Below are 10,322 nucleotides of genomic sequence, written 5' to 3' on the forward strand. Positions count from 1 at the left end.
TATGATAGTGTTGTAAGTATAGTTCGTTTTACTAAGTTTCCTTTCCTAGTAAGTTTCTATTTTTAGAAAGTTTCCGCTTTTAGTAAATTTCTTATCTTAGTAAGTTTCTATAACTAGAAAGTTTCTACTTTAAGTGTGTTTTCCATTTTAGGATACTTGCCGTATTAGATAAGCTTCCAATCACCCCTTTCCCTTCGAATGGCCATTTCAGGTCTAGGGGCTTGAGCTATAGGATCTTTTAAATCAGAAATCCAAACCCTTTTGCCTAGAGTTTCATAGAAACCATTCGTCAAGAAAGTTCAAAGATCTATACATCTCTAATACATATCCCAAACTCTTCTTATCTGTTATAATATAAGTAGTAGGTTATAGGTGTTAGTAATAGTAATAGTGTATACATGTTAATTAATAGTATAAGTAGTATTAGGGTTTTATTAATTAGGGTTAGTTAATTAAAGTAGTATTTTAATGATTAGGGTTTAGGGTTTTGAGGATCTAAATAATATGAATGTTAAGATCATGCACGAATATGATTATGAATATAAACATGAATTGAAAAAGGATTTAAAAGTTTCAAGATTTTGGATCATACCTTGTTAATGATGATGAAGATTAACAAGAAACAAGAAGAAAACTTGGTGATGAAGATCAAATAACCAAAATAATGAAGAACACGCTTAAAAATCTTGATGAACACGAAGAACAAGCTTGAAGATCTGAATACCACAAGAGAGGGAGAGGGAGAGGGAGAGATTGTTTTTGAGAGAGGATTTTGGTGTGATTTGTGAATAAGAAACTAGGAGTCTAGGGGTGTTTATATAGTGCAAGTATTAGAGTGTTAGTCAATATAAGGATGTTCTAATTAATGATTTTATTTTATTTTATAATTTTTAGTCAACAATAGGTGGTACTAGTTTAAATATATATATATATATATATATATATATATATATATATATATATATATATATATATATATATATATATATATATATATATATATATATATATATATATATATATATTATTTTATTTTTTTAGTCAACATAAGGATGTAATTGTTTAAGATTCTTTAGTCTCATTATTATTATTATTATTATTATTATTATTATTATTATTATTATTATTATTATTATTATTATTATTATTATTATTATTATTATTATTATTATTATTATTATTATTATTATTATTATTATTATTATTTTTACATTTACTACATGATAAGTATTATTTTCTTTTTACTAATTCATGACTTGTATATATATATTTTTTTTATTTAGTTCCCAATTGTTTTATTATTTATATAAATGTCACTTTTTATTTATTACTTATAGGTTATTAGTTATAATATTACATAAATGCATAAATTTTAATTAGCAGTGAGTGTCGACTGACAGTTTATTATTTTCATCTTTTATTAACTTGTCAATTATTGCACAAAGTTAATTAAAATGTTTTATAACTCTTAACACTTAACAATTGTTGAATAAAGTTTAATCATTAAGTTTTAATTATATTTTTTGGGCATTTAATATTGGAAAAAATATAGAATGGAAAAATGAGGGTCGTTATAGTACCTCCCCGTTATTAGAAACTTCGTCCCGATGTTTTAAGTAGATTTCTCATTTGCATCAGCAGTTGAGAAGAGATGGGGATATTTCAGTATCATTTGGTATTTACGTTCTCAGGTATATTCGGGGCCTCTACGCGAATTCCAACGGACTTTAACGATAGGTATGTTGCTTTTACACGTTTGTTTGACCTCTCCTTCCATGATTTCTATAGGTTCTTCAACGAAGTGCATTTTCTCATCAATGCGGATATCATCCAAAGGAATAACCAGTGTGTCATCAGCAAGACACCTTTTAAGATTCGAGACATGAAACACATCATGTACTTGGCTGAATTCAGTTGGTAGTTCTAATCGGTACGCCACGGGACCGACTCTTTAAGTGATTGTGAAAGGTTCAACATATAGTGGACTGAGTTTGCTTCATTTACCAAAACGGACAACACATTTCCAAGAGGATACTTTTAACATGACTTTATCTCTAACTTGGTATTCTATATCCTTTCGTTTCTTATCAGCATAGCTCTTTTGTCGGCTACGGGCAGTTTCTAATCGTTGCTTAATCTGAGCGATCTTTTCGGTAGTTTCATGAATGATTTCGGGACCAGTTAAATGTCTGTCCTCGAGTTCATCCCAACACAAAGGGGATCTACATTTCCGTCCATATAAAGCTTCAAAAGGTGCAGCTTTAATGCTAGAGTGATAACTGTTGTTGTAAGAAAATTTGACCAAAGGTATATGTCTATCCCAACCTTTGCCGAAATTGATTGCACAAGCATGTAGCATATCCTCCATGGTTTGGATAGCTCGTTCACTCTGACCATCAGTTTGCGGATGATAGGCTGTACTCATGTCGAGTTGAGTTCCAAGAGCAGATCGTAAATTTTTCCAGAATCTTGAAACGAATCGACGGTCGCGATCAGAAATAAAGCTGTGATAATTTCTCCATCTTGTCGGTTTCCTTGATCGGTATGAAATGTGCAAATTTAGTAAGACGATCAACTACGACCCAAATAGTATCGTTACCGTTCGAAGTCTTAGGTAACTTAGTAACGAAGTCCATAGTGATACACTCCCACTTCCACTGCGGAATACCAGGTTGTGTCAAAAGACCAGAAGGCTTTTGATGTTCGGCCTTGACTTTCAAACAAGTGAGACACTCACTAACATAAGTAGCAATGTCGGCTTTCATATTAGGCCACTAGTAGAATTGCTTCACATCGTGATACTTCTTACTGGAACCGGGATGAATAGAGTACCTAGTCTTATGTGCTTCATCCAAGACTAGTTCGCGGACATTTTCGAAGCGAGGAACCCAAATTCTGTTGCCCAAGTACCGTGTACCATTAGCTTTCACTTGAAGTTGCTTCTCAAAACCTATAGGTCCTTCACCTTCGATAAGTGTCGGTTTAATAGCTTCCAATTGAGCTTCACAGATTCGTGATATAAGATTCGATTTGATTTTCAGATTTAGAGCACGAACGCGTTTAACATCTTCTTTTCGACTAAGAGCATCAGCAACTACATTTGCCTTGCCGGGATGATATTTTAGCTCACAGTGATAATCGTTCAGTAACTCGAGCCATCGGCTTTGCCTCATATTCAGCTATTTTTTATCAAAGATGTGTCGAAGACTTTTATGGTCAGTGTACACCGTAAAGTGAGTACCATATAGATAATGTCTCCATATCTTCAATGAAAATACCACGGCACCTAACTCAAGGTCATGTGTGGTATAGTTCTCTTCATGTTTATTCAACTGTCTAGATGCGTAGGCAATAACCTTTTCACGTTACATTAAAACACAACCAAAGCCTTGCTTTGAGGCATCGCAGTACACAACGAAGTCGTCAGTACCTTCAGGTAAAGATAGAATCAGGGTTGTGGTTAACTTCTCCTTCAGAATCTTGAAAGCAGATTCCTGTTCTTCGGACCACTCAAATTTCTTCCCTTTTTGAGTCAGCTTTGTAAGAGGTTTAGCAATGAGAGAAAAATCTTTTATGAACCTTCGATAGTAACCGGCAAGTCCCAAAAATTAATGAATATGCTTCACAGTCTTTGGTATCTCCCAGTTCTGAATAGCAGAAATCTTAGCTGGATCGACATGTATTCCATTTCTATCAACAACATGTCCAAGAAATTGTACGATTTTGAGCCAAAACTCGCACTTAGAAAATTTAGCATAAAGTTGTTCCTTTCGTAAGAGTTCAAGAATCATGCGCAAATGTTGCTCATGCTCTTTCTCACTCTACGAATAGATCAAGATGTCGTCAATGAAAACGATGACAAATTTGTCAAGATACGATTTACAAACACGATTCATGAGATCCATGAACACGGCAGGAGAATTAGTTAAACCAAAAGGCATGACACAGAATTCATAGTGCCCATAACGAGTGCGAAAACAAGTCTTAGGAATATCAGATTCCTTGAATTTAAGTTGGTGATAACCGGACCTTAAATCAATCTTTGAATAAATAATTGACCCTTGAATTTGGTCAAATAGATCATCAATACGTGGCAACGGATAACGGTTCTTGATAGTAAGCTTGTTAAGTTCGCTGTAATCAATGCACATCCTTAACGTACCATCTTTCTATTTAACAAACAAAATAGGAGCTCCCCATGGGGACGAGCTTGGACGAATGAAACCTTTATCCAATAGTTCTTGGAGCTGATTGGAAAGTTCCTTCATTTCGAAAGGTGCTAAACGGTATGGAGCTTTATCAACAGGAGCAGCACCGGGAGCTAAATCAATTTGGAATTCAACTTGTCGAGGAGGTGGAAGACCAGGAAGATCTTTGGGAAATACATCGGGAAAATCTTTAACCACTGGTACATCTTCAATACATTTCTCTTTCAATTCAATCATCTTAATGTGGGCTAGTGTAGCTGGATAACCTTTCATAAGGTATTTGTGGGTCTTAATACAGGAGATAATGTTGAGATTTGAACCACTCTTTTCACCTTGGATAATAAGAGTCTCTCCATTTCCCAATGGAACATGAACGGTTTTATCGTAACACATGATTGCAGCTCTTAATGGACGTAACCAATCTATTCCAACTACGACATCGAAACTTCCTAGCTCGACCGGCAAAAGGTCTATCTTAAATTCTTTGTTGGCTAAGACTAGGTTGCAGTTTTTATAGATTTTATCGACTTTCATGATCTTTTCATTGGCTACTTCTACTAATCGTTTAGTTTCTAAGGGTTGAGGCTTTTTAGTAAATAGGGTAAAAAATTCATTAGACACGTAGCTTCGGTCGGCACCAGTATCGAATAAAATAGTTGCGTAACAATTATTGACAAGATACATACCCGTGATGACCTCATCTTCATCTCGGGCTTCAGCAGCAGTAATAAAAAAATGTACGACCCTTTGCAGCAGTAGTATTGGCTCCAGTAGCGGGATTATCTCTCTTCTTAATTTGGACTAATGTGTCTCTTTTCCCCACAAGTATAACAAGTAGGAGGAGCTTTGGCAGGAACAATAGCTTTATCCTTTGGAGGAGTCTTACACGTCTTAGCAACGTGTCCCACTTTCGTACACAACGAACAAGTGGCAGTACACTTCCCCGGGTGATGCCTCTCACAACGAACATGGAAAGGATAGGTACCCTTATAATTCGTCCTTGTACTATCCATAAGCTTCTTACTAACATTATGAGTTGAACCTTGAGATGGCTCAAACTTCCTGTTACCTTCATTACTCTTAGTATCAATCTGCTTACTAGCCGACGCTCTTCTTCTCTTGGCCAACATCAGATTTTGTGCCATGAGAATCACAGCATCAAGAGTAACCTTCTCGGCAGCAATAACATTCCCCTGAACATCCTCGGGGAGACCTTCAATATATCTTTCAATCCTTCTAGCTTCGGTAGGAAACATCTCGCGACATAGATTAGAAAGCTCAAGATAACGGATGGTGTAGATTTCAATATCAGTTCCCTTCACCTTGAGTTCCCAGAACTCAGCTTCAAGTTTCTGAACTTGACTTCGATGGCAGAATTTATTAATCATCATGCTTTTGAGTTCGTACCATGGAATTGCATTAGCATTGTCAATCCCTACGGACTTGGCATGAGCAGTCCACCAAGTTAAAGCATTGCCACCTAATGAGCTAGTGGCATATTTGACTCGATCGTTATCCCCACAGTTGAAAATGCGGAAGATGGACTCCATCTTCTCGAACCAGTGAGTTAGTTCGACAGCTTCTTCATTTCTCTTGAATGCGGGAGGGTGACAGTTTGTAAAGTCCTTGTATGAACAAGGTTTCGGTTGAGAATTAACATTATTAGCTTGAGCGTTGCCTTGTGCGGTAGTGAGTAACTGTTGGAATTGCTCAATGGTCAACACTATGTTGTTAACGGTAGGTGCAGCTGGACGACCCATGATGTCACTACATAGAAGTGAACATAAGTTTGATAAGTTGACAAGTTATAGGTTTGAGCAATTTCAAGTATGAATAAAGTATTGATATCACATGATATAAATGAAGCACTCGATATTATTAGAAACGAGGCATTAAATAAGCCTTTATTACACGAGAATGAAAAAAGGAAATAGTTTAAGGCATAGCCTTTACATCGATGTAAAATGGAAAAATAACTAAGAAATATGAAGATTGAAGTAGTCTTCATATTTCTTCTTCTCGTCCTCAAACTGCTTCATCACTTTTTCCATGTTATCCTTCACAAGTTTCTCTAGCCTTTCGGTTTGAGAGTCTAGAGACACTTTCATAAACTTCTCATATCGCTCGTTCTTTTCTTTTTGCTTTTCGTAGAGGTACTCGAGATTGTCGTAAAGGTTGGTAACACGACTGTTAACGGTATTGGTGTCGTACTCTCTTAAAGCAAGGTGTTTGTCGACTCAACTTCTTTCCATTTTCATTTGGACGTCAATATCCTCCTTGAGGTAAGCAAGGGATTGCTTCCCCTAACGGGTGTTGCGTTCTTCTTCACACCTTAGCATCATTAACTCTTTTCTTAGCTTTACGTTTTCTTCCATAAGTTTCTCCATTTTAACCTCCATTCTCGCCACGTGGCAAAGCAAACCTCCAATGTTCCTCTCGGTATCATTTCGTAGACTCATGATTCATACTTAGCACCATCATAAAAAGGAGACCGGGCTCTCTTTCTTGACGGACCAACCTCTTCATGACATTTTCCTTTATCTTCGATTCTCGGAGTTGGGTAGTATTGAGGAGACCCATTAGGAATAATATTTGGGCTATAGTTTGGTGACGGTGAGGCAGGACAGTAGAAAGGACTTCGAACAGGTCTCGAAGTTGAAGAGTGTCCAACACCTACTTCGGTGGTAGTTTTGTGAGTTACCTTGTTGGGCTTGTTAACACTTGAGCTTGACATCCTATCATTAGGAAAGAGACTGATATTGCTTAAAACGAACATATATTTAGACGCAATATGGTTCCAAAATGTAATGTTTTTAATTGTAATTTCCTTATTTTTAGTTATAATTGTTTAAATAAATAAGTGCGAAGACGAAAGACGAAGATCGCTCAAAAATGAAGAATTAAAGTCGAAAACGAAGATTTAAAAGGCAAAAACGTCCAAAATGCTCAAACGTACAAGTTACACTCCAAGTGGTTTAAATTATTGAAGAAAAACGTCTAAAGATTGACAAGAATACAAGTCGCGGAACGCAAATTACACGATATTAAATTGTACGAAAAGACGTTCGAGAAACCGGGACTGAGACATAAATCGGGCGTAAATGTACGAGACATCGGAGCCAAAATTATGAGTCAACTATGCACAAGAATATAATATAATATATATATATAATTATATAAAATTAAATATATATTATATATATTTATTAAATATGTCGACAAGCTAGTGTATAAAAAATATGTGAGCTGGATCTGGCGGCCATGCGATCGCATGGGAAATAGGCATAAAACCCATGCGATCGCATGGGTTACTGTAGCAGGCCAAAATCCTATAAAAAGGCAGTTTGATCGAGAGTTTTATACCCAATATTTTCATTTCTTCTCTGCATACTTATATTTATATTTATAATTATAATTTTAATTTAAGTTTATTTTAATAATAAAGTTATTGTAACGTTTAATTTATGGGTTTTAAGTCGGAGTTCTGTCCGTGTACCACTACGCTAATAATATCGCTTTTTACCGTTCCAACTCACTGTAAGTCTCCACGTCCCAACTTTATTTTCGCGTATCGTTATTATCGTTGTTATTACTATTGTTATTATTATTATTATTATTATTATTATTATTATTATTATTATTGTTATCGTAATATTTATTATTATCGTCTTTATTATTGTTATTTATTTATTATTGTTATTATGTCCATTTTATATAATTTATATTTTTACGCCGTTATAATGTCCAACTAAATATCCATAGTGGTAACTAAAATGTAGAACCTCTGGACAAATGGATTGAACCATATTATAATATTATGATGTAACTTTGACTATTTTTAATATTAAGTTTAATCACCGACCCATTGTTATATAATTTAATATTTTCACCCTTATCACATAATTTATTAAAATTGATAAACGAAAGTGCGTTAAATTGACATAAATTATGCTTCAACACCTCGGTGATCTAGACGGACATATGGACAAATTATTGACAACAATTTAGAAGTGTGATTCGATGGTTTGGGTAATATTATAGCTTATATAATCGTGTAATTATAAAAAGGGTAAGACCGTTATAATTTTGGTTTTAACGAAAGTAAAAACTGGATTAAATCTTAATTTAAATAATCGGGGTATAATTTAATTCGCTAAAACGAGATCGAAATGAAAGTTAGGTTTAATTTTAGTTAGTTTAATCTTTATAAATCGGAAGATAAAATATAAGGATATATATTAAAACATCATAACCGGAGTTAAAAACAATCCATAAATCCAGAGGGGACATATTTTAGTAGCCACTACTTTAAATTATTTTAAATCTCTTCAATTTCACTTTTTACCATATAGTAAATTTTAATTACTTTTTACTATTTTGCTATATTGCCATGAAAAACCTTATTTCTTCTATTTTTTCAAATTAGTTAAATTGTATTTTTATTGTCGTTAATTTAGTTATTTCGTTTTAGTTAAATTTAAATTCCGTTCAATTAAGTAGTAAACCCTAATCCAAAATCCCCCTTTTAATAGATTAACTTTTAGCGATTAAAACCTTGAAAACTCCATTTCCCTGTGGAACGAACCGGATTTACCAAATAAACTATTACTATACGGATAGGACAAAGTTGCCTATATGTATGAAATCAATCCGAAATCATAAGAACACCATATAATCACAACCAATTCGTGTAATAAATTCAATCTAAATTCGATCAAAATAAAAGGACACGATCTTCAAGCACAACAACTTTTTGGCGCCGCTGCCAGGGAAGTTGGCAGTTAAATAAATAGATAATTTTTCTGATTCGTAGTAATAGTTGGATTTGTACGTGGACTGGGTTATTGGAGCCAAACAGTACTCAATTATATTGAGACCAAATGAATCCTACCCCTCTGCTGCATCTTTTGGCTATTCAAAACGTGGGCAAAATCAGAAGGAAAATCTGTTTGTTTAAAGGCTTTTATCATTATTTTTAGTTATTCGATCCTTTCGTGAAAATTCATTTTCCAGAAAGTTCAATGTTCATACACTTAGTGAATAAATCCTTCAATACTACATACAATTTTGTAATTGTATGACCCGTTCAGGAAATCCTAAACTCGTTGCACTTAATCCAGAACCTGAAAGAATCTTGAACAAAAGATTAAAACAAGAAAAACAAAAAAAATTAGGTAGTACTAGTCAACCGAAAACACCGAAAAATATCAAAAAACAAGTAGGAAACACTAGTGGTCAACCAGAAATCAAAACTGAACCGGAAACCATCGTCATTAAAGAAGAAATGGCTGAACTAACACCTGATCCAAATGATCTACCGATGTGGAATACCAGACAAACTGTTCCCCCTCTCGCTCTTGCACCTATAAGAAGACCTAAAATTGAGGGTGAGAACTGGGAAGTCAAGGGGCAGTTTATGCACATGGTTCGTGAAAACTAATTCGACGGAAGACTTAATAACAATCCGATAGAACATTTAGAAGCTTTTGAAGATTTATGTGAACTGTACAAAAACAAAGATGTTTCTTCAGATGCATTTAAGTTAAGAACTTTTCCGTACTCGTTAATCGGAGACGCAAAAGCATGGTTGAAAGCATCAAAACCTGATTCTATCACAACTTTTAACGAATTAAGAGAAAAATTCATTACCCGATTTTTCCCACCGGCAAAAGCCGAAAGACTTAGAACTGAAATCACCACTTTTAAACAAAAGTCGGATGAAAATCTTTATGATGCATGGGAAAGATTAAAAAGAATGTTACGAAATTGTCCGCAACACGGATTGAAAAAAGGGCAACTAGTTTAAACTTTTTATCGTGGTATTGATGAACATACTCGCGGTATATTAGATTCCTCCGCTGGAGGAGTATTTATGTACAAATCACCAAATCAAGTGTATGACATGTTAGAAGACATGTCAGTTTATACTTTTAAATGGACACCTTCTAGAGATCAACTACCTAGAAGGACGGTGGCAAGCCTTGAAGAAAATGAAGACAAAAACACAACCATAGCTTCACTGTCGAATCAATTCAAAAAGTTTGGAAGAGAAATAGAGAAACTAAATTCAAGAGTTTTAGAATTACAAGTAGGATGTGAAATCTGTGGACAACC

General features: G+C 34.5%; 1 non-coding gene across 1 annotated transcript; it reads right to left on the bottom strand.

Moving 5' to 3' along the window:
• Positions 1-9,885: 9,885 nt before the first annotated feature.
• On the bottom strand, positions 9,886-9,992 carry LOC139856503 (small nucleolar RNA R71). The gene has a single exon (XR_011761980.1). It is a non-coding gene; the product is annotated as a small nucleolar RNA R71 (small nucleolar RNA).
• Between the last annotated feature and the right edge of the window lie 330 nt (positions 9,993-10,322).

This window comes from Rutidosis leptorrhynchoides, chromosome 6 (genome assembly GCF_046630445.1).
Source record: "Rutidosis leptorrhynchoides isolate AG116_Rl617_1_P2 chromosome 6, CSIRO_AGI_Rlap_v1, whole genome shotgun sequence".
Lineage (NCBI taxonomy): Eukaryota > Viridiplantae > Streptophyta > Magnoliopsida > Asterales > Asteraceae > Rutidosis > Rutidosis leptorrhynchoides.